The sequence below is a fragment of the Sciurus carolinensis genome, chromosome 12 (assembly GCF_902686445.1).
Source record: "Sciurus carolinensis chromosome 12, mSciCar1.2, whole genome shotgun sequence".
Lineage (NCBI taxonomy): Eukaryota > Metazoa > Chordata > Mammalia > Rodentia > Sciuridae > Sciurus > Sciurus carolinensis.
Window position 1 is genome coordinate 51,969,403 of NC_062224.1, and position 18,164 is coordinate 51,987,566.

General features: G+C 38.5%; 1 protein-coding gene and 1 pseudogene across 15 annotated transcripts in view; one reads left to right on the top strand and one right to left on the bottom strand.

Moving 5' to 3' along the window:
* Positions 1-5,967: 5,967 nt before the first annotated feature.
* LOC124961880 (ankyrin repeat domain-containing protein 26-like) overlaps positions 5,968-18,164 on the top strand; it is a 102,880-nt gene continuing 90,683 nt past the window's right edge. For 7 of the 15 annotated variants that reach the window (XR_007104351.1, XM_047520936.1, XM_047520934.1 and 4 more), the window contains exons 1-2: positions 8,287-8,408; positions 9,388-9,540. The gene's annotated coding sequence lies outside the window, so the exon portion shown is untranslated. Of the gene's footprint in view, positions 6,080-8,272; positions 8,409-9,387; positions 9,541-18,164 lie in introns of those variants that run through there. The other 8 variants (XR_007104348.1, XR_007104352.1, XR_007104349.1 and 5 more) reach the window with 4 other exon arrangements.
* On the bottom strand, positions 7,953-8,641 carry LOC124961312 (spliceosome-associated protein CWC15 homolog; annotated as a pseudogene).

Genomic DNA, 18,164 nt, shown 5'->3' on the forward strand with positions numbered 1-18,164 from the left:
CTGTTGGTCCCTTCAGCAGGTCCTATGCTCCTGTGTCCATGAGCAATGAACTTGAGCAGAAGGAATTATGATGATTTTCATGTGGTCATAGAAAAGTCCATTCAGCAAAGTCCACACTTCAGCCTTATCCTTCTGAGCTACTTATCCCTCCAGTCTGTACCCCCCAAAACTCAACAGACTTACTTGGGATTTATTATCATTTTAGAACCTATAGAAGTAGTGTTAATGTACTCTACCAAGTGCTGGGGCTAGTGTGTCAGCCCAACTCCTCACTGTGACTAGTTTTGTGGTTTGCTTTTCTGGAACATGGCTAGAGATGTGATTTTAAAATGGCTCAGTCAAATAGAAAGAGCGGGAACAGCCGCAGTTGGAATGGTGTTTCTGTTAGGGTGTGTTCAGTCTGCAGCAACTGAGTACCCTAACCCTATTTGCCTTTAGCCACACAGGGTGCTTATGGGCTCATGTGACTGCCATTCTGCCTCCTGCAGTGCCAGCTCCCTTTTATGGCCTCTGCTGTCTTTTGTTAGTTCCTGGAGCTGTGTGCTTCCCCTGATGTGGGAGGGGGAAGTGGAAGAAGGCTGCTTCAAGTAGCTGTCTTTTGAGAAAGAGCATGCAAGTTTCCAAACCACCTGATAAACTACTGTTCATATTTCATTAGCCAGAAAGTGCCTGACCTTGAAACCAGTCATTCTGGCAGGGGAGGAAATTTTCCCACTACTGGCTTGATCTGGCCAGGGACCCATTCCTGAAACTGCACTCAAACCCCTAGCTGTCCAGGTCCACTACTAGTGACATGGTAGCAGGTTAGTGTCCCATTTCCTGATCTGCAAAATGGAGGGAGTAAAAGTATATTCTTTTAGGGTAGTTGTGCTGATTCCTTGACTTAATGTAAGGCACTTGGAAACATACTAGGCCAGGTAGCCAGTGACACCTGTATTCATAACAAATTATATAAAGTGGCCATAGTGATTCCCCTTGTCATCAGGTGCTTTAAATTTGATAAAGTTGTCAAATGCTTCACATCACATTATTTTGCTCTTCTAACCATTATGCCCATTTCTTTGGATACTTATGTCATTATTTTTTCCCTGTTGATGATAATATTTCCTTCTCCAAATTCTACTTTTATTTTTTTCATTATTTTCTTTCAAAATAAAGTTTTAAATAAGCAAATTTCAAATACAACTAGTGAATACAACAATGTAAGTTCTGGATTACATTGTAGACATTGGATCATGAGTCTGGTTGTTCCATATGAGGAAGTATAGCTTTCTGTATAGTTGTCTCCAGTCTGAAACTTTTACATTCTGTAATCGTACCCCTTCCCTGAAGACACCATCTCCATTTCACAATTATGTACCCGACATACTCTAAATACAGTCATCTCACCACAGTCATAGGATCTGCCTCTGTGGATTCAACTAGACATGGACTGAAACATTCAGAAGCTTAGCATCTGTGCCAAACCCTGAATGAGACAGCAGGTCAACTATCTATATGATATTCTCCTTGTGTTGTGCATAATAAGTAATCTGGCAAAGATTTCAATTCTGAGGGAGGACATTTGTAGATAATATGCAAAAGTGATGCCATTTTACACAGGGGGCTTCAACATCTGAGGGTTTTTGTTCCTGTCATTTTGTCCACACTGGATATGGAGGGAGGGAGCTGTGTTTGAGACCTGAGTGATGTGTAGATCCGTAAGGTCTCTGCATGCTCTCTCTGCCTTCTTCCTTCTCTCCTTCAATCTTAATTTCAGACTGCAGAGAGCCTCATACTCTTCCCCACTAAAGTCCATGGCCTCTGATGCCTGTCTGCTTACCTCTGAGTCTGGCATCTAGAGCACCCCAGCCCCACATCTGGCCTTTTCCCTGCCTGTCCTCCCTTGCTCACTATTAGGCTGCTCTGCCTATATCTTTCTTGCAATCCAGAATTGCACCTTCAGAATATCTGGTTTTATTCTGTATCAAAGAAACCTGAACATTTATTAAAAATGTTTATTCCCTTAACTGTTTACATCTCATTTGATTAAGAAAGGATTTGATGTTACTATTATTTAATCTTGATATAGTTAGAATTCCCTGAAACTTACTTAAGGGATGATAATACTATAAGAACCATGTATGTCTCTAAGAACACAGTGATTTCAGGCACACAAATATTTTTTACTTTTAAAGTAATTGTTTTATGGAACAAGAGATTAATTTGAAGTGTACTTCCCCCAAGATGAAAATGCTGCAGTATGTGAATACATTTGCCTTTACATTTGCACATTGCTACTCTCTGCAGTTTTGGTTAATTGCCCATCCCACTCCTGGTTCTTCCAGGTAATTCAGAATGTTCATGTATTTAAATACCTCACCTCAAGAAAGCTTCCTTTTCCCTTCTGTCCACTTTCTTAAGCATCATAATTCCTTGCGTGGTTTCTTGGTGGGACATCTTTATGTAACAGAGGCTGTCATGCTGGGGACACATGAACTTGGGAACTCAAGAATCTTGGTATTGCTAGAAGCTCTTTTTCTATCTGGATTTCTATAACAGAAGGCCATAATATATGTGTCTTATAATCACAAATGTTTGATTCTCTTCATTCTGGAGCTTGGGAAGTCCAAGTTCAAAACTCCAGCACTACCTGTCTTGTTAGGTGGCACATTTTCACTGTGTCCTCCTATGGCAAAAGGGGAGAGGATGACTATTAAAGGGCCTTAGTTGCGTTGCTGAAGTCCCTGCTCTTAAGACCTAATCCTCTCTCAAAGCCCCCACCTCCCAAAGCTGGGGGCGTAGGATTTCAGCATATAAATCTTGCATTGGGGAACCCAGACTTTGAGACTATAATATAATCTTTTTTTTATTTTTAATTTTTTTATTAAAATCTTTTTTACTTTTACAGTCTGCATTTTGATTCACTGTACACAAATGGGGTACAACTTTTCATTTCTATGGTTGTATACAATGTGGATTCACACTAGTCATGTAATCATACATATACATAGGGTAATACTCTGTTTCATTCTACTATCTATCTGTCTTCCACCCCCTCCCACCCCATTTTTCTTTACACCTTCCAAAGTCCCTTCATTCTTCTCTTTCCTCCACTACCCACCCTTGTTTTATATTGTCATTCACTTATCAGAGAAAACACTACAATAGAATCTTAATCCATTCATCTAAGATGAATTGAATGCCTGCCATGGGAGAGGCCCTGACCCAGGTGTTGAAGGACAGTGGTGGCCAGGGTATGGTGCCTGTTCTTGTAGAGCTCATGGTGGCATGAGAGGTACTGGTAGCAAGGATAACAGAGCCAGCCACAGTGCTATGTGGTTGTGTTGCAGTGCCTGTCATGGAGCTATGGTGACCACACATTCCTTTCTCACTGGTTGTTGCCATCACACCAGATGAACTTGTGATATGTCATTCAGAGTAGAGGGATGAGTTTGGAGGCCAGCCAGTAGAATGCCCATTTATCATCATTGGCCAGCTAGTATCCATCCTTTACTTCACTGTTATTTTCCTTATTCTTCTAGCTGTCAGCTTACTTGAAAACAAGCTCCTTAAATGAAGAGCCCTAATAATGTGAATATTACCTTGATCTTGTAAACCAAAAGAGAAGTCTTAAATTTACCTAACTTCTTAGAGAAAAATTCAGGGAAGAAACAAATTCTACCTTCAGCTCCCAAAGCTGATATTACTACCTTAAACTATTCCCTGCACTAACACTTGAACAGTTCCTCCAATTTGACTTCTGTCACTAGTAATTACTTTACTGTTTACAAAATTACCTCTATGTATAGTGTGCATTAATGCTTGCTCCCATACAATAATGTATATCCATAAAAACTTTTAATAAGTACCTAGTACATTCTATGTTTAATCAACATTAAATCCCATCCCTGTGCTTATAAGCAAGCACATCCATCTCACATAGTACACATAAAATATCATATTAATTATTCCACATAGCTAATTCTTTGAGGATATGGATATTCTTCACTGACACAAATTCTAGTATTGCACAGCACATCCAATTTACTGGCGGCACATATCCCATTTCGGTCATAGTTGTTTCACGGTCCAAATGGATTGTCCCTTCCAACAGAGGTCTCTTAGTCTACCATCCTCCATGAAACCATCAGCCAGCCCATTACGTGTCCCTCTTCTTGCTCTGATCCCATGAAACTCGGGGTTAGCTAATCTGAAATGTTATCTGGCATGTGGTTCCTACCTCAGGGGCATAACTTGTAACTCACTCTCAAGTTCCCCTTAAATAAGGCATCACAATGGATTAGTGTCATATTTGAAGGTGATCCAACATAATTAAGTCTCATGCCTTTAGTGGTTTTTATTTTTTAGGTATGCTTCCACTCACCACTGGCTGTCAGCCTTGACGCAATCAATTCAATTGTAGCTGGACTTATTATAATGTCAGTATTCTCATCTAGCATATTAACCATAGGGTGTTAATATAGTTATGCTTGATGGACAGAAAAAAATACAGAATTTCATGAGAACCCCTCACATTACCTACACAATGTTTGGCCCCTTATCCTTATCCCTGGATAGTGTTGTTCTTATGTGATCTAAAATTTATTAACTTTTATCCCAGTATGTCCATACTAATATATTAAAATTTAATCTTCTTTTATACTAAAGTCCCACTAATGAACACAAGCAACTAGAAATCTTTCTATACCCTTACTAATTAACATAATACTTTATATTACCCACCCTATATAAGATGTGTCTTATTTCAAGTCAATACACAGTTATATAAGTTTATAATCAGTTGATGTAGCCTAAACACTGACAATGTTTAGATGATTAAAATTAACATATAAATTAAAGTTAGACTGTTATACTACAACAGGACTGGTAAATTTTGTGGCCACCACCACGGTCATATAATGAAACCTAGTTAACACAATGTGATGTAAATTGTGATTAAGATAATCATCAAATAAGACTGAGTTCTAAGCTGTAGAAAGCCTTAGTCATAATAAAAATAACATAAGAAAGTCGTCTTAGAACACCTGAATTCACTATAGCTAAGTCCCAAACTGTGATTAGATACCTCACTATGCTTAGCCCTAAACATAAATATTCAATTAACAAGACTGTCTGTCTGCCAGAGATATCTACTAGCAACTGCTTAAAACTCAAAAGACTTGGTGATGCCTTACATTCCTCTAGAGGATCCTGTTCTGTAATTGATAAACCTTACCACCTTTTGCAATATCAATCTATATACCGCCATCTTCAGCAAATCCTAACAAGGCCTTTGAGCAAGCTCAAGAATTATACATAAAAATATTAGGCCAAGGTGTAGCCTATAAGGTGAAAAGAAATGGGCTCCATTTTCTGTTTTCTAGAACAGTATTCACGATAGCTTTTATGAAATCTCAAAGCCTAAGGTGAATTTAGTAGTAAGCTAAGAATAGAGAGCTTAGTTGAGTTGGGTGTCTCTCCATCAATATGGGTTTATGTATTGATAAAATTTGCTTATTCACATTTTTTTTCTTACAGTTTTTTGGTAGGGTTCTCTTTCTCTTTTTTTTTTTTTTTTTTTTTTTGAGTTGGGGGGTTGATGCCAGAGCTTGGCCACTGCGAGGCAAGTGCTTTGACCCTGAGCTATATCCCAGCGCATTTGCTCATGTGTTGATTAAGCTTGGGATTATTTTCAGCTTAGGGCTGCTGTGCATAAATCTATAAGTACTGAAAAAAGAAAAGGAACTGACCAATAGCAGTTAGTATGGTCCAAGTCCTAATTAGCATAAATCTGGACCAAAAGCATTGAACCAAGATCTATATAAACCCCTAGCAGAGTGACCTAATGAGGGAAACGTGCCATGGAGTCTGGTGTTACAGTGCTAGGGTTCTGCTCTGCAGAGTAAATTCTTCAACTTCATGAGACAAGAATTCAGAAAGAAGGAGAAATGGATGTGTAGCGCTTGATGGGATGGACCGGCATTAGGAGATGGAGATGCAGGCCTCTGCAGTCAAGAGAAGTGTTGCAACTTGTGCAGACCCTCACCTGCATGCAGAGCAGCAAACTGAGTTTCATCACAGAACTCCAGTTTCAAAGGTACCATTAAATGTTAGATAATCAGTAACTATTTTTATATTTCTCAGTTTTAATTCCTGTTAGTGAAAATTCTGAGATGTTTTTGCTGAGATGAGAAAGTTTGGCAAAATGATTTTATGCCATAAGGATTAAAGGGAGTGTGTCTGTGGGGTGCTCTCCCTCATGGACATAAGTTAGAAGAATAAGGTGAATCTACTCTTTGCGGGATGGAAGGAAAGAAGAACAAATGAGATTAGATGGAAGAAATTAGGGAATATGCTTAAGTCAGTGTTTATTGTTATTTTGGCCATTTTTATTTCCATCTGTGTTTTCTTCTGTCAAAAAGTATGTCCATTTACTCTCAAGCTATCCCATTTGTGTTGCTCTTTTAATTCACTTGAAAAAGAGTCCAAAGAATGAAACATGGCAAGAGTGAAAATAGGCCTTTTTTGTTTCAACTGAACTGTTCACTATGAAAGCAGTGTTTTCTCTGGTCCCTCTGGAGACTAGAGATGCTAAGAGTTTCATAAGTAGAATGTCTCAACCCAGACCCAGACTCCTGTGCAACAAGAAACAGCCTGAGTGGCAGGACAAGAGGTGTGTCTGGTGGTCACTATCTTTATTTACAGAGAGCTCAATACCTGAGTAAGAAATCTAGACTGTAATAAAAGTCACAAATACTCATTATAGTAATAAGAATTGATAAAGACATACACAGTTCTGGTCAGTTCAAAGACTCTCTGAAGATTGCCTTTAAGTCCTTTAAATACAGTATTGATAAAGGTATGGTGTTAAGCTGTTAAATAGAATTAAAGTATCAGAACTTTTTTTAAAAATTAGAAGGTTCAGTCCTTTGAAAACCATTCACATTTTTAAAAATTTTATTTATGTATATATATATATATTTTTTTAGTTGTTAATAGATACAATACCTTTCTTTTTATGTGGTGCTGAGGATCAAACACAGGGCCTCACAGGTACTAGGTGAGCACTCTACCATTGAGCCACAACCCCAGCCCCTCAAGTTAAGGTGTGTCACACTCTGAGGAAAGTACTGAGGATTACAGTCCCCAGGGGCTCTTCATCCCCATGGGCAGTATCTTCCTCCAATTGCTGCCTTTATAGATTTTTTTTCCTGTGAGATTAGAGACTATGGAATGACAATTAAAATAGTTTCATGGTCTTCTGTTGGTTTTGTTTAGATATCCCACATGGTAATTTTGTAGATATTTGTACCTTCTTTTGAACATTGGAAGGTGGACAGGAATTTTTCTGTGTTTAGTTTAGATAGGCTCATGGAAGATAACTTCCAGTGTACTAAAGGAGTGACATTTTAAAATGGCACCACCACTCCTTTCAAAGTATCCATTGGAAAATGCTGTTGTGATTTCATTCTCACTTTATTTTAAAAATATTTGACCTTATCTCATTTAACAGTAAGAAAAACCAATGTGTATGAATCCTCTTTCTCATTTCAGTTACCCTCTCATTATAGAATGCTAACCCAAGGTAGTATATTTTTGTTACTGGAAGACTTTTCCTTCTCACCATACCCTTTGCAAGAAAATGTTTCTATGCATTTATATATTTTCTTAGTTTGTAATTTGAAGTTTTTCTTTTAGTATTATTAATGATAATAATATTGTTTCATTGAATATGAATATACAGTTGATCAAATCCACCTAAATACTAAAACTTGATAAATATTGAGTTTAAAGGTAAAATTTTGGACTGGGGAAATAGTTCAGTTGGTAGAGTGCTTTTCTTGCAAGCACAAGGCCCTGGGTTTGATCCCCAGCATCTCAAAAAAAAAAAAAGAAAAAAAAAAAAAGTAAAATTTTGTTGGGCATGCTTTTTTTTAACCTTTTACAGTATTTAAGCACACAATACTGTATTACTTAATATATTTTTCCATGACCTTTTATGAAATTCAGATGGCAGGGTATCATTTACCACCCTTTTGTCTTTCCTTTGATCATCTTCACCTTTTGTGCAGTTCTCCAACACAATATCATCAGCCCACCTTCTTTGAACTTTGAAGTTTCCTGAGACTGGGATGGGACAGTGAGATTAAGAAGAGGGTTTCCACTCGGAATGTTCTCCATATGAATTTTCTCTTCAGTTTTTTGTTCTTGTTCCTTCCTGGCCTGCTCTTCTGCCCTTTCTTTTCTTTTCTTTTCTTTTTTTTCCCAGTTCTGCAAGCAGAACAGCAGTATCAACATCATCACTCTCCTCTTCAAAAATCTTCATCTTCCTCATCTGTTGAAGGATCATCTGCATCGAGGTTGGCAGCAGGAATCTGATCTACAGAGGCTTCTTTGACACTGAAGAGGATGTTGATTGTTCTAAGGTTGGATGAACCCTATTTTTTATCCCTTGCAAGCAGCTTTCTTTTTCTTCAGAGTCCCTCCTGGAGTCAGGTGTTAGGAACCTCTTTAGGGGCATCCTGAGTAGTCTGTCTGTGTTTTATCTTTGTATAAGAGGAAGATCTCTGCTTGAATACTGCTTTGAGAGTTGGCTCAAATCACCTTCTCCTTTTCCTCTTCCACCTCTTGCAGGTTCAAAAGTCAGCCTGGCTGCCATGTCATCTTTTATGTTGTCTCTTGAATTTCATAAAGGGTAAAGGCTATATCCAGAAAGGGAGAAACAGGGTTTTCTGCTGTGTGGTACCTCCGAGTCCAGACACCTGATTTGGTATTCCAGGAGTGTGCCCTTGGATGTCCATGAGGAACTCTTGTCTTTGCTCTGGTGCGGGATTTGTGGGTGGGAGGACCCGAGCCCACTTAAACTATAGACAAAGCTCCCTTCTTACTGTTTTCTCCATGGCACAAGGAGAGCTCCACAGGCCCCACCCTGCCCACAGCTCTGGAGCTCCTCCACCTGCCGCCAACTCTGATCCTGGCTTTCCTTTCCTGTCCCACCTGCATATGGAAGATAAGGTGCTAGCCTCTCGTAGCTCACTTTGGCCCAGGTCTGATGAACAACCTCTAGAGATCACACAGAAACACTTGGCCACTCTTGGCTGCCAGAATCCTCTACTCCCAGCATACTTTTTTTTTTTTTTTTCATCCAGTGGAAAAGGAAGCAGTAGACTGGAGCAGATGGAGTAATCTCATAGTTTTTACAAAACTTCACAATTCAGATAATTTAGGAATAGTATAGTACTAGAAATAGGTATAGTATATAGGTGTATTTCCTTTTCCTCATGTGTTATAAGATGGCAGCTTAATTATATATGTGTATACTTGTATTTAATATAGTGCAACCCACATGTTTTAACTTCTGCTCCTCCTGTGATGCTGTTGGACCAAGTTCTGTTGTTTTCTTAGGTGGAGTGGGAGCAACATAAGATGGGGCCAGCTGTCCAACTATGCCACATCACAACAGGAAAATACTTAAGTCTCATGGAAGAGAAAAGCCTTCTACTCATGGACAAGAAAAGGCAGATGTAAAATCAACTATTTACCTTCTGGTCTTCTAAGGTAAGGAGGAAAATAAAATTTTGGACTCCCTGTAAATCTCATTTTCTTTGACGTTAGAAACGCATGTAAAAAGGCTGACAGGTTTTATATGTGTTTCTAAATTTCCAATTTCTCTTCCATTCTTTCTTCTCCATTACATCGATTTTCTGAAGTGCTGAAACCCACCCAGGAGTTTCTCTGGGTGTATAGTTCTTTGGTTACTTGGATACCACCCACCCATCAGGCTCCTTCCTGGTTTCTCAGGCATGTGCAATGACAGTTATCACAAACCTTGTCACATTGCATAACATCATGAAGATGGAGCATAGTAGAATTTTTCTCTAATGTACATTACTTCTCTAATTTTCTATGCAGACTTTTCTTCTGAGCTCCTTTGAATCATTTTATGATAATTGCATGATTATGTCTGTAATGAAAGTGGTGAAATTTGGCATAATGATAGGAATGGTATTGAGCTGCTGGCTAGCTTAAGACTTCATGCTCCTGTCATAACTAAAGATTTGCTTTTGTATTTCTGAGATTAGTTTGTGCCCATCTGGGCACAGGTACCTTCAGAATGCTGTCCAGCTCCTGCACCTGCCTTTTTAACTTACTTCTGTTGCACTAATAGAAAACTAAGAATTCTATCCTCCTTCCACATGTTTTGAATTATGCCTGCATTCAAGTTGCATCTATGATGGTAGAGTTACAGGATGAGGAAAAGATAAAAAGTCCTGTGTATGACATATTAGGTCAAGGTTTGGGTTAGTAGTATTCTATTTCCTAAAATGTTTCTTGTAAGATTTTGGATTAGATTTTATTTTTATACTTCCCCTCTTCGTAGAGATCTGCATGTTAGGTAATCATTTTCTAAGTATTTTGTGAGAATAAATAAATAAAAGTTTTTCCAAGTTTAATTACATTTTATTGATCTTATAATTGTATCTTTTCATGGCATAGGGTCAATAGCATAAATCTAAATGTTTATTGAAGTTTGGGGGTTTTCCATGGACCTTGTGTGTGTGTGTGTGTGTGTGTGTTTTGGTTATTTGTTTTTTGTACATTAATCTGTGTGGTGCAGAGGTCTCCTATGGGTGCAGACAAGAGGAAACATTAATTTTGCTGATTAGGGAAAGTTGTTTTACTAAACTCTTCATAATGTATTTCACATTAATATTAAACTTACAAGAAAATATGTTAATTATAACAAACAAGGACTTGGTCATTTATGATTGCTTATGTTCAACATACACATTAGTCTTTTAATACTATTTCATTTGTTCTGATTTTGAAAGCAATGCAAGTTTGTGTTAGAAAATACAGAAAAATTCATTGTATTAAGAAATCTATAATTATGGAAGTACTGGTGTTTTATAATTTGAATTCATGCACATTTATAAAACATAGTTTTATATCCTACTTTCTTCATTTGACATTTTGTAATTGATATTTTTCTGTTTTGTATTTTTGATGACCCCATACTACTTAAATGTGTAGGTATGTTCTACAATTTATCATCCTTTATTGTACACTTGGCTTGTTTCTATGGTTCATATAGTCATTTGTAGATTTATATGTGTTGGTACATGTATGTTAACTCTCATAAGTAATAGTAAAAGATGGGTAAGTTGTGGCAAGACCAGAAGTAACTCTGAAAAGATGGCAGCCTGCTTGCCCTTCACTTGTTCATTTCTTTTACTTCTCCTGCTCTGGAGCCCTCAGGGTGCCAGAAGATGCCTCTCATTCTGAGTTCACTGGAGGTCTCTAGAAAAGATGACCCGTGTGGGCCTTTATTTTCCAGGGCAAAGCTGGTGGAGTGCAGTGGGCAGCCGCAAAAGAGATATGCATCTGTATTTTCCCTGAAGGCCCATTCAGGGGATCTCCAATATGGTGCTTCAGTGGATCAGAGGTAGACAGGAGTGTGGGGCCAAGTTTCTCATTATTTTATTTAGTATTAGGAAAGCACAGTTGATATTGCTAGGAAATCCTTACCCCAGGGGCCTTGTTCCTCAACCTAAGAGTGGTGAGATTTTGCTAGTTTTTTCAGATAGCACCCCAGTCCAGAAAGAAAATATCTAACCCACAGAGAGGGAATACACAGTTATCTCTGCCCCCACGCACCCAGCCAGGGTGGGACCAGACAACCAGTCTATAGTTCCCAGCCTGGACTCCTGGGTAGGCTGGTACATTCATTCATCCCAGGATGAAAGGGCTGTCATGGGAGCCCAGAGGTGTGTCCTTGTCCTCTCAGGGTGTCAGACAACCGAAGTGCCACCCCTACTCTCCATGGACTCTCAGCTGCTGCATGAAGATGCCATCCAGCTGTGGTCTCCCAAAATGCTACTTTTGCTGTAAAAAGCTGAATACTGAGTTCATCTTTGTTTCTTCATTTTTTTCTAGTATAATCTGAATCCTCCCTGATGAAAATGGATACCTTTGGAAAAACAGGAGCTAGGTTCTGTAAATACAAACACCAATACAAAAGAGAAGGATATATTAACACACTTCAAATATTCTTGCTATAGATAGCCTTTGAGAGAGTAGGCTTTTTTTCAAAAATGGTAAGTGGTTTTTGTCTTATATAAATAAAGTAAAACAGGTAGGAAGAAATGTATGGGAAGATTAATTTTATCATTCTTTGTCATAACCCAAAACTAGAAAAGACTCAAATGTTTAACAAAATTGTTATAACATTAACTGGAATTAGCTGCCAGAATATATTGATATGGAAAGATATCCATGAAAATACTATGGAATGAAAGCAAGTTGTAATGCAATATGGGTATTTCCAATCTTACTTTAATAGAAAAGAAATCCTTCCACATGTTGGTACATGCTTATACAACAGCTGTTGGAGAGATGTACCATCTTTTAACTTCAAGTACTTGAGATGGATCAAAAGGGATAGTGCATAGGAATTTGAGAATAGGGAGACTTTTCTTTTGTTGTTTAACTTTAAAAAAGTAAGCCCTGTATTATTTTCTACATTACGATGGATATGTTTCTTTTATAATATCAAAACCAATTGGAGAAACACTACTATTGCTCTGACATTCTGGGGCACAAGTTTTATGCATTTTTTTATTTCTTTAAGATGGTTTCCTATACATGAAAATACTGACTGATGAACTATGAATATTTGGTACCTCTTCATCTATTTTTCCCAAAGCAGTCACGTTTGACTCATTCTTCTCTCACTCTCCTGCCTAATATCCTGTCAGTTTTACAGTTTGCATTCTAATTCTCTTTACTGTCTAGTTCCCTCTGTGGTTTCCACTCAAGCACTCTGATTCTGGAAGCTGATACGGCATCGTAACAGCTCATCCTAGGGCATTTTGATTTGCTATGAATCCATCCTTTTCCTCTGGAATACCCAGTCATCACCATCTTTTATTTATTTTTTTCCTGCTGTAGAATTGCCCAGTATTATATTGTTGATTATTTTCTCATCTTCAGTTTTGCTATTTTATTTATCTTTTCAAAGAATCAAATTTTGTGTATTCATCCTTCGTAGTACTTTATTTCTAGATTATTAATCCCTTTTATCTTTAAAGCACTCATTTAAATGAAGGATAAAGGAATGTGCTTTTAGAAGTTGTGTATGGGCCATTTCAAGATGGCGGACTAGAGGGCGGCTGCATTTCATGTTGCTCCAGGATGCAGGATTCAAAAGAGGAGATAGTGAGAGACTTGGGACTAACTCAAAGCCACCGGGTGAGTCTCTCCCATTGGGGAGGCATCCCTGGATGGGGCAGTAGCCCTGGAACGCAGGGAACTTTGTGAAGTAGAGTTGCTCGGCGAGACGCCCCTCCCCCCTGCTGGAATGGTAAACACGGACAACTGGGATCATCGTAAAGGAGGCGGCTCAACATAGCGCTTGGACTCGGAGCAACCACAGGGGCTCTGGGTGTTTGCCTGAGGAGGAGCTGTGTGGCGAGCTATTTGGACTCAGAAGGACCGCTTCTGAACACCAGGGGGTTGCCCGGAGGAAGAGGAGAAGCACAGCGGGTCGCTTGGACTAGGAGTGACTGCATCAGAGCCACAGGCGGTTGCCAGAGGAGGAGGTGAATGGTGAGTTGTTTGGACTCAAAGCAACCACTCCTGAACACCCGGGGGGCTTCCCCGAGGAGGAGGAGGAACAGGGTGGGTCACTTGGACTTGGAGTGACTGCCTAGGGCTATGGGCGGTTGGCGGGAGGAGGAGACCCAAAGTGAGTTGCTTGGACTCCTAGTGACTGTGTCAGAAACCGGGCAGCTGTCCAGAGGAGGAGGTGTGTAGTGGGTCTCTGGGTCTCGGAGCTATTGTATGGGGCTCCAGGTGGCGGCTCAGAGGAGGGGCCGCATAGCCAGGCAATTAGGTGCAGAGCAGGGTCCTAGGACCGGCTTCATGCTGGAAGAGCCACACAGAGACACGCCTAGGGGCGGAGCGAAGTTTCCAGGTCTGCGGGCAGATTCTTTGAGGAGGGGCAACATAAGGAGACTCGTCTGCGAAGGGTGAGGCTCCCAGGCCCAGGAGGTAGGTCCGGGCCCCTGGGAACATTGCCCAGCCCAGGTGGTAGTTGTAGATTGAGGGGAACCTCTAGGAGGGGAACTGACCAGCGAGACCTCCCCACTGGGTGAGTGTTCTCTGCGGGTGAGGTTTTCCCACAAGGACAGTAAAACCAGAGATACAGGCACAAACAGGCCTTGCCTCAGCTCGCAGCTTAGTTCCCCTTTGGATGACCATTGGTCAACAAGTGGAGGCACCTCTGCCCACTATCAGGGAATATACCCCACCTGAGGATCACCATCCCTAGAGAGGCAGCTTCCTTGTGGAGCACCGCGTTATCAACTTCCTCCCAGACTTCAGGCTACTGAAGGATAAGAGGGGATATACTAGCAATCTTCAGGGACATTATAAGTCAATAGAGGAAATCTGCAATATCTTAAGGACCTACTGATTCCTGAACAATATGAGAAAACAAGGGAAGAAAATGCCCCAAACAAATCAAGATGTTACATCAATAAAATCCAACAACAGCATGGCAGAAGAAATGACAGAAAGGGAGTTCAGAATGTACATAATTAAAATGATTAGGGAAGCAAACGATGAGATGAAAGAGCAAATGCAGGCATTGAATGATGAATTGAAAGAGCAAATGCAGGCATTGAATGAGAGCACCAATCGACAGTTAAAAGAGCAAATACAGGAAGCAAAAGATCATTTCAATAAAGAGTTAGAGATATGGAAAAAAAAACCAAACAGAAATCCTTGAAATGAAGGAAACAATAAACCAAATTAAGAACTCCATAGAAAGCACAACCAATAGGATAGAACACCTGGAAGACAGAACCTCAGATATTGAAGACAAAATATTTAACCTTGAAAACAAAGTTGAACAAACAGAGAAGATGGTAAGAAATCATGAACAGAATCTCCAAGAACTATGGGATATCATGAAAAGGCCAAATTTGAGAATTATTGGGATTGAGGAAGGCTTAGAGAAACAAACCAAAGTAATGAACAATCTATTCAATGAAATAATATCAGAAAATTCCCCAAATCTGAAGAATGAAATGGAAAATCAAGTCCAAGAGGCTTATAGGACTCCAAATACACAAAATTACAACAGACCCACACCAAGGCACATTATAATGAAAATACCTAACATACAAAATAATGACAGAATTCTGAGGCTGCGAGAGAAAAGAATCAAATAACATTAGGGTGGAATCAATAAGAATATCAGCAGATTTTTCAATCCAGACCCTAAAAGCTAGAAGGGCCTGGAACAACATTTTTCAAGCTCTGAAAGAAAATGGATGCCAATCAAGAATCTTATACCCAGCAAAACTTACCTTCAGATTTGATGATGAAGTAAAATCATTCCATGATAAACAAAAGCTAAAAGAATTTACAAAAAGAAAGCCAGCATTACAGAACATTCTAAGCAAAATATTCCATGAGGAAGAGATAAAAAACAAAGGAGCAAATCAGCAAAGGGAAGAATTATCCTAAAGGAACTGTCAAATAAAGGAGGAACCAAGTTGTGTCAAAAAATAAATAAGTAAATAAAATTTTAAAAATGAACCAAATGACCGGGAATACAAATCATATCTCAATAATAATACTGAATGTTAATGGCCTGAATTCATCAATTAAAAGACATAGACTGGCAGATTGGATTAAAAAGAAAGATCCAACAATATATTGCCTGCAAGAGACTCACCTCATAGAAAGAGATACCCATAGACTAAAGGTGAAAGGATGGGGAAAAACATACCATGCACATGGACTCAGCAAAAAAGCTGGAGTATCCATCCTCATTTCAGATAATGTGGACTTCAAGCCAAAGTTGGTCAGAAGGGATAAAGAAGGACATTTCATACTGCTTAAGGGAAGCATAAATCAGCAAGATATAGCAATCATAAACATCTATGCCCCAAACAGTGGCTCGTCCATGTATGTCAAACAAATCCTTCTCAATTTTAGAAACCAAATAGACTACAACACAATAATACTAGGTGATTTTAACATGCCTCTCTCACCACTGGACAGATCTTCCAAACAAAAATTGAACAAAGAAACCATAGATCTCAATAACACAATCAATAATTTAGACTTAACAGACATTTATGGAATATACCATCCAACCAAGAGTGAATACACTTTCTTCTCAGCAGCACATGGATCCTTCTCTAAAATAGACCATATATTATGCCACAAAACTAATGTGGGAGGGGTTAGTGTTAGGGTTAGAGTTAGGGTTAGGGAGGGGGGCAAGAATGGAGGAAGGAAGGACTGTTTGGAGGGAAAAGAGGGATGGGAGGGTGGGGGGAAAGGGAAAAATAACAAAATGAATCAAACAGCATTACTCTATGTAAATTTATGATTACACAAATGGTATGCCTTTACACCATGTACAAACAGAGAAACAACATGTATCCCATTTGTTTACAATAAAATAAAATTTAAAAAAAGCAGATTTAGAGTGACAAAAAAAAGAAGTTGTGTATGCAATTTGTAATTGAGAGGTACAGGTCTGGATTTCTCTGCAAATTGTTTTTGTGCTGGACTGACTGACTTCCCTTTTCAGAGGAATAATGAAGCCTAGCTGCTTGATGAGTTTTGAACTACATTAAAAAATAGTGGCCCTTGTAATCACTGATTTTTCCACCTAATGATTGAAACAGTTGCATATTCACATACTAAATCAAACCTGGAGACCAGTGTGTTTTCTGATAACATTATATCAGTACACCATGTGACCTGTACAGGATGGCTACCTCTCTCCTGAAATTTGCAAATTTGATGAGAGGAGAATTTTCTTGAAATATGCAGATTTTATATATACAGATAAATCAATATAAATAAGATGTTAAAAGCAAGGTATACAGTTTTACAAATTTGCACACATATCTGTTTTCTTAAAATTTGCCTTTGTAAATTTTGGGAATGAATGTGTTTTACATTTGTTGATTATATTTCTCCATTTTTGTTGATTTATTCTATTAATGTTTCTAAGAGGCTTTTAATGATCTTTTATGTTATTATCATCATCTATAAATTGCAAATAGTTCCCACAGTATATTAGTTTGGAAAAGAATTATAAAGTATTTTCTCAGATGAGTAACTAAATTTATAAACCATTTTGGCTTTCCAATGTAAGAAAGATCTTCCCTACCCAATATTTTTATCCACTTAATGATTATCTGCTTCTTTCATAAACCATTCCACTCGGGGTGTGTGTGTGTGTGTGTGTGTGTGTGTGTGTGTGTGTGTGTGTTGGGAGGGCTTTTATGTGATTTGAAGAATGTGCACAATATGCAACTTGATAGAATCCCTAGTGTTTTTCTCCATTTCTCTGCATCATTTAAACCTTAAACTTCATTTTATGGAGTAAGGCTTAGAGACTTAGAGATGAGTAGGTGTCATTTTTATATTGTATTGTATTTGTATTACTTACATTAATTGTATTATTCTATATGGTACTTAGAATAAACAAAAAATGTATAGAAATGATGAAACTCAGGAGTAGATGAATTCTGTTGACAAAATTAATGAGATTTAACTCAAAAACTGTAGAATAGTTGCAGTTTTATTATTTTTATGGACTGATGAAGGGGAAGTTCGGTATTCTAAAATAAGTTATCTTCATGTAAATCATGATATGTTTTAAATGTTTTTGAGCATAAAGTTCAAAGCTAATTCTCATTTTTTCTATTTTTTAAAACTTTTTCATATATGTATATAGGGTAACATCTGTCTTAATCTACTGTCCTTCCCATCCCCATGTGCTCCACCCCTCTCATCCCTCAGCTCTGTATAATCCAAAGTTCCTTCATTCTTCTCCCCCTCCCCTGCTATGGATCAGCAGCTGCTTATCAGAGAAAGTATTCAGCCTTTGGTTAATTGGGATTGGCTCATTTCACTTAGCATGATCTTCTCCAATTCCATCCGTTTACCTGCAAATGCCATGATTTCATTTTTCTTTAATGCTGAGTAACATTCCATTGTGTATATGTACCACATTTTCTTTATCCATTCATCTGTTGAACAGCATCTTGATTGATTCCATAGTTTTGCTATTGTGAATTGAACTGCTATAAACATCGATGTGGCTGCATTACTTTAGTATGTTGATTGTAAGTCCTTTGGGTATAAAC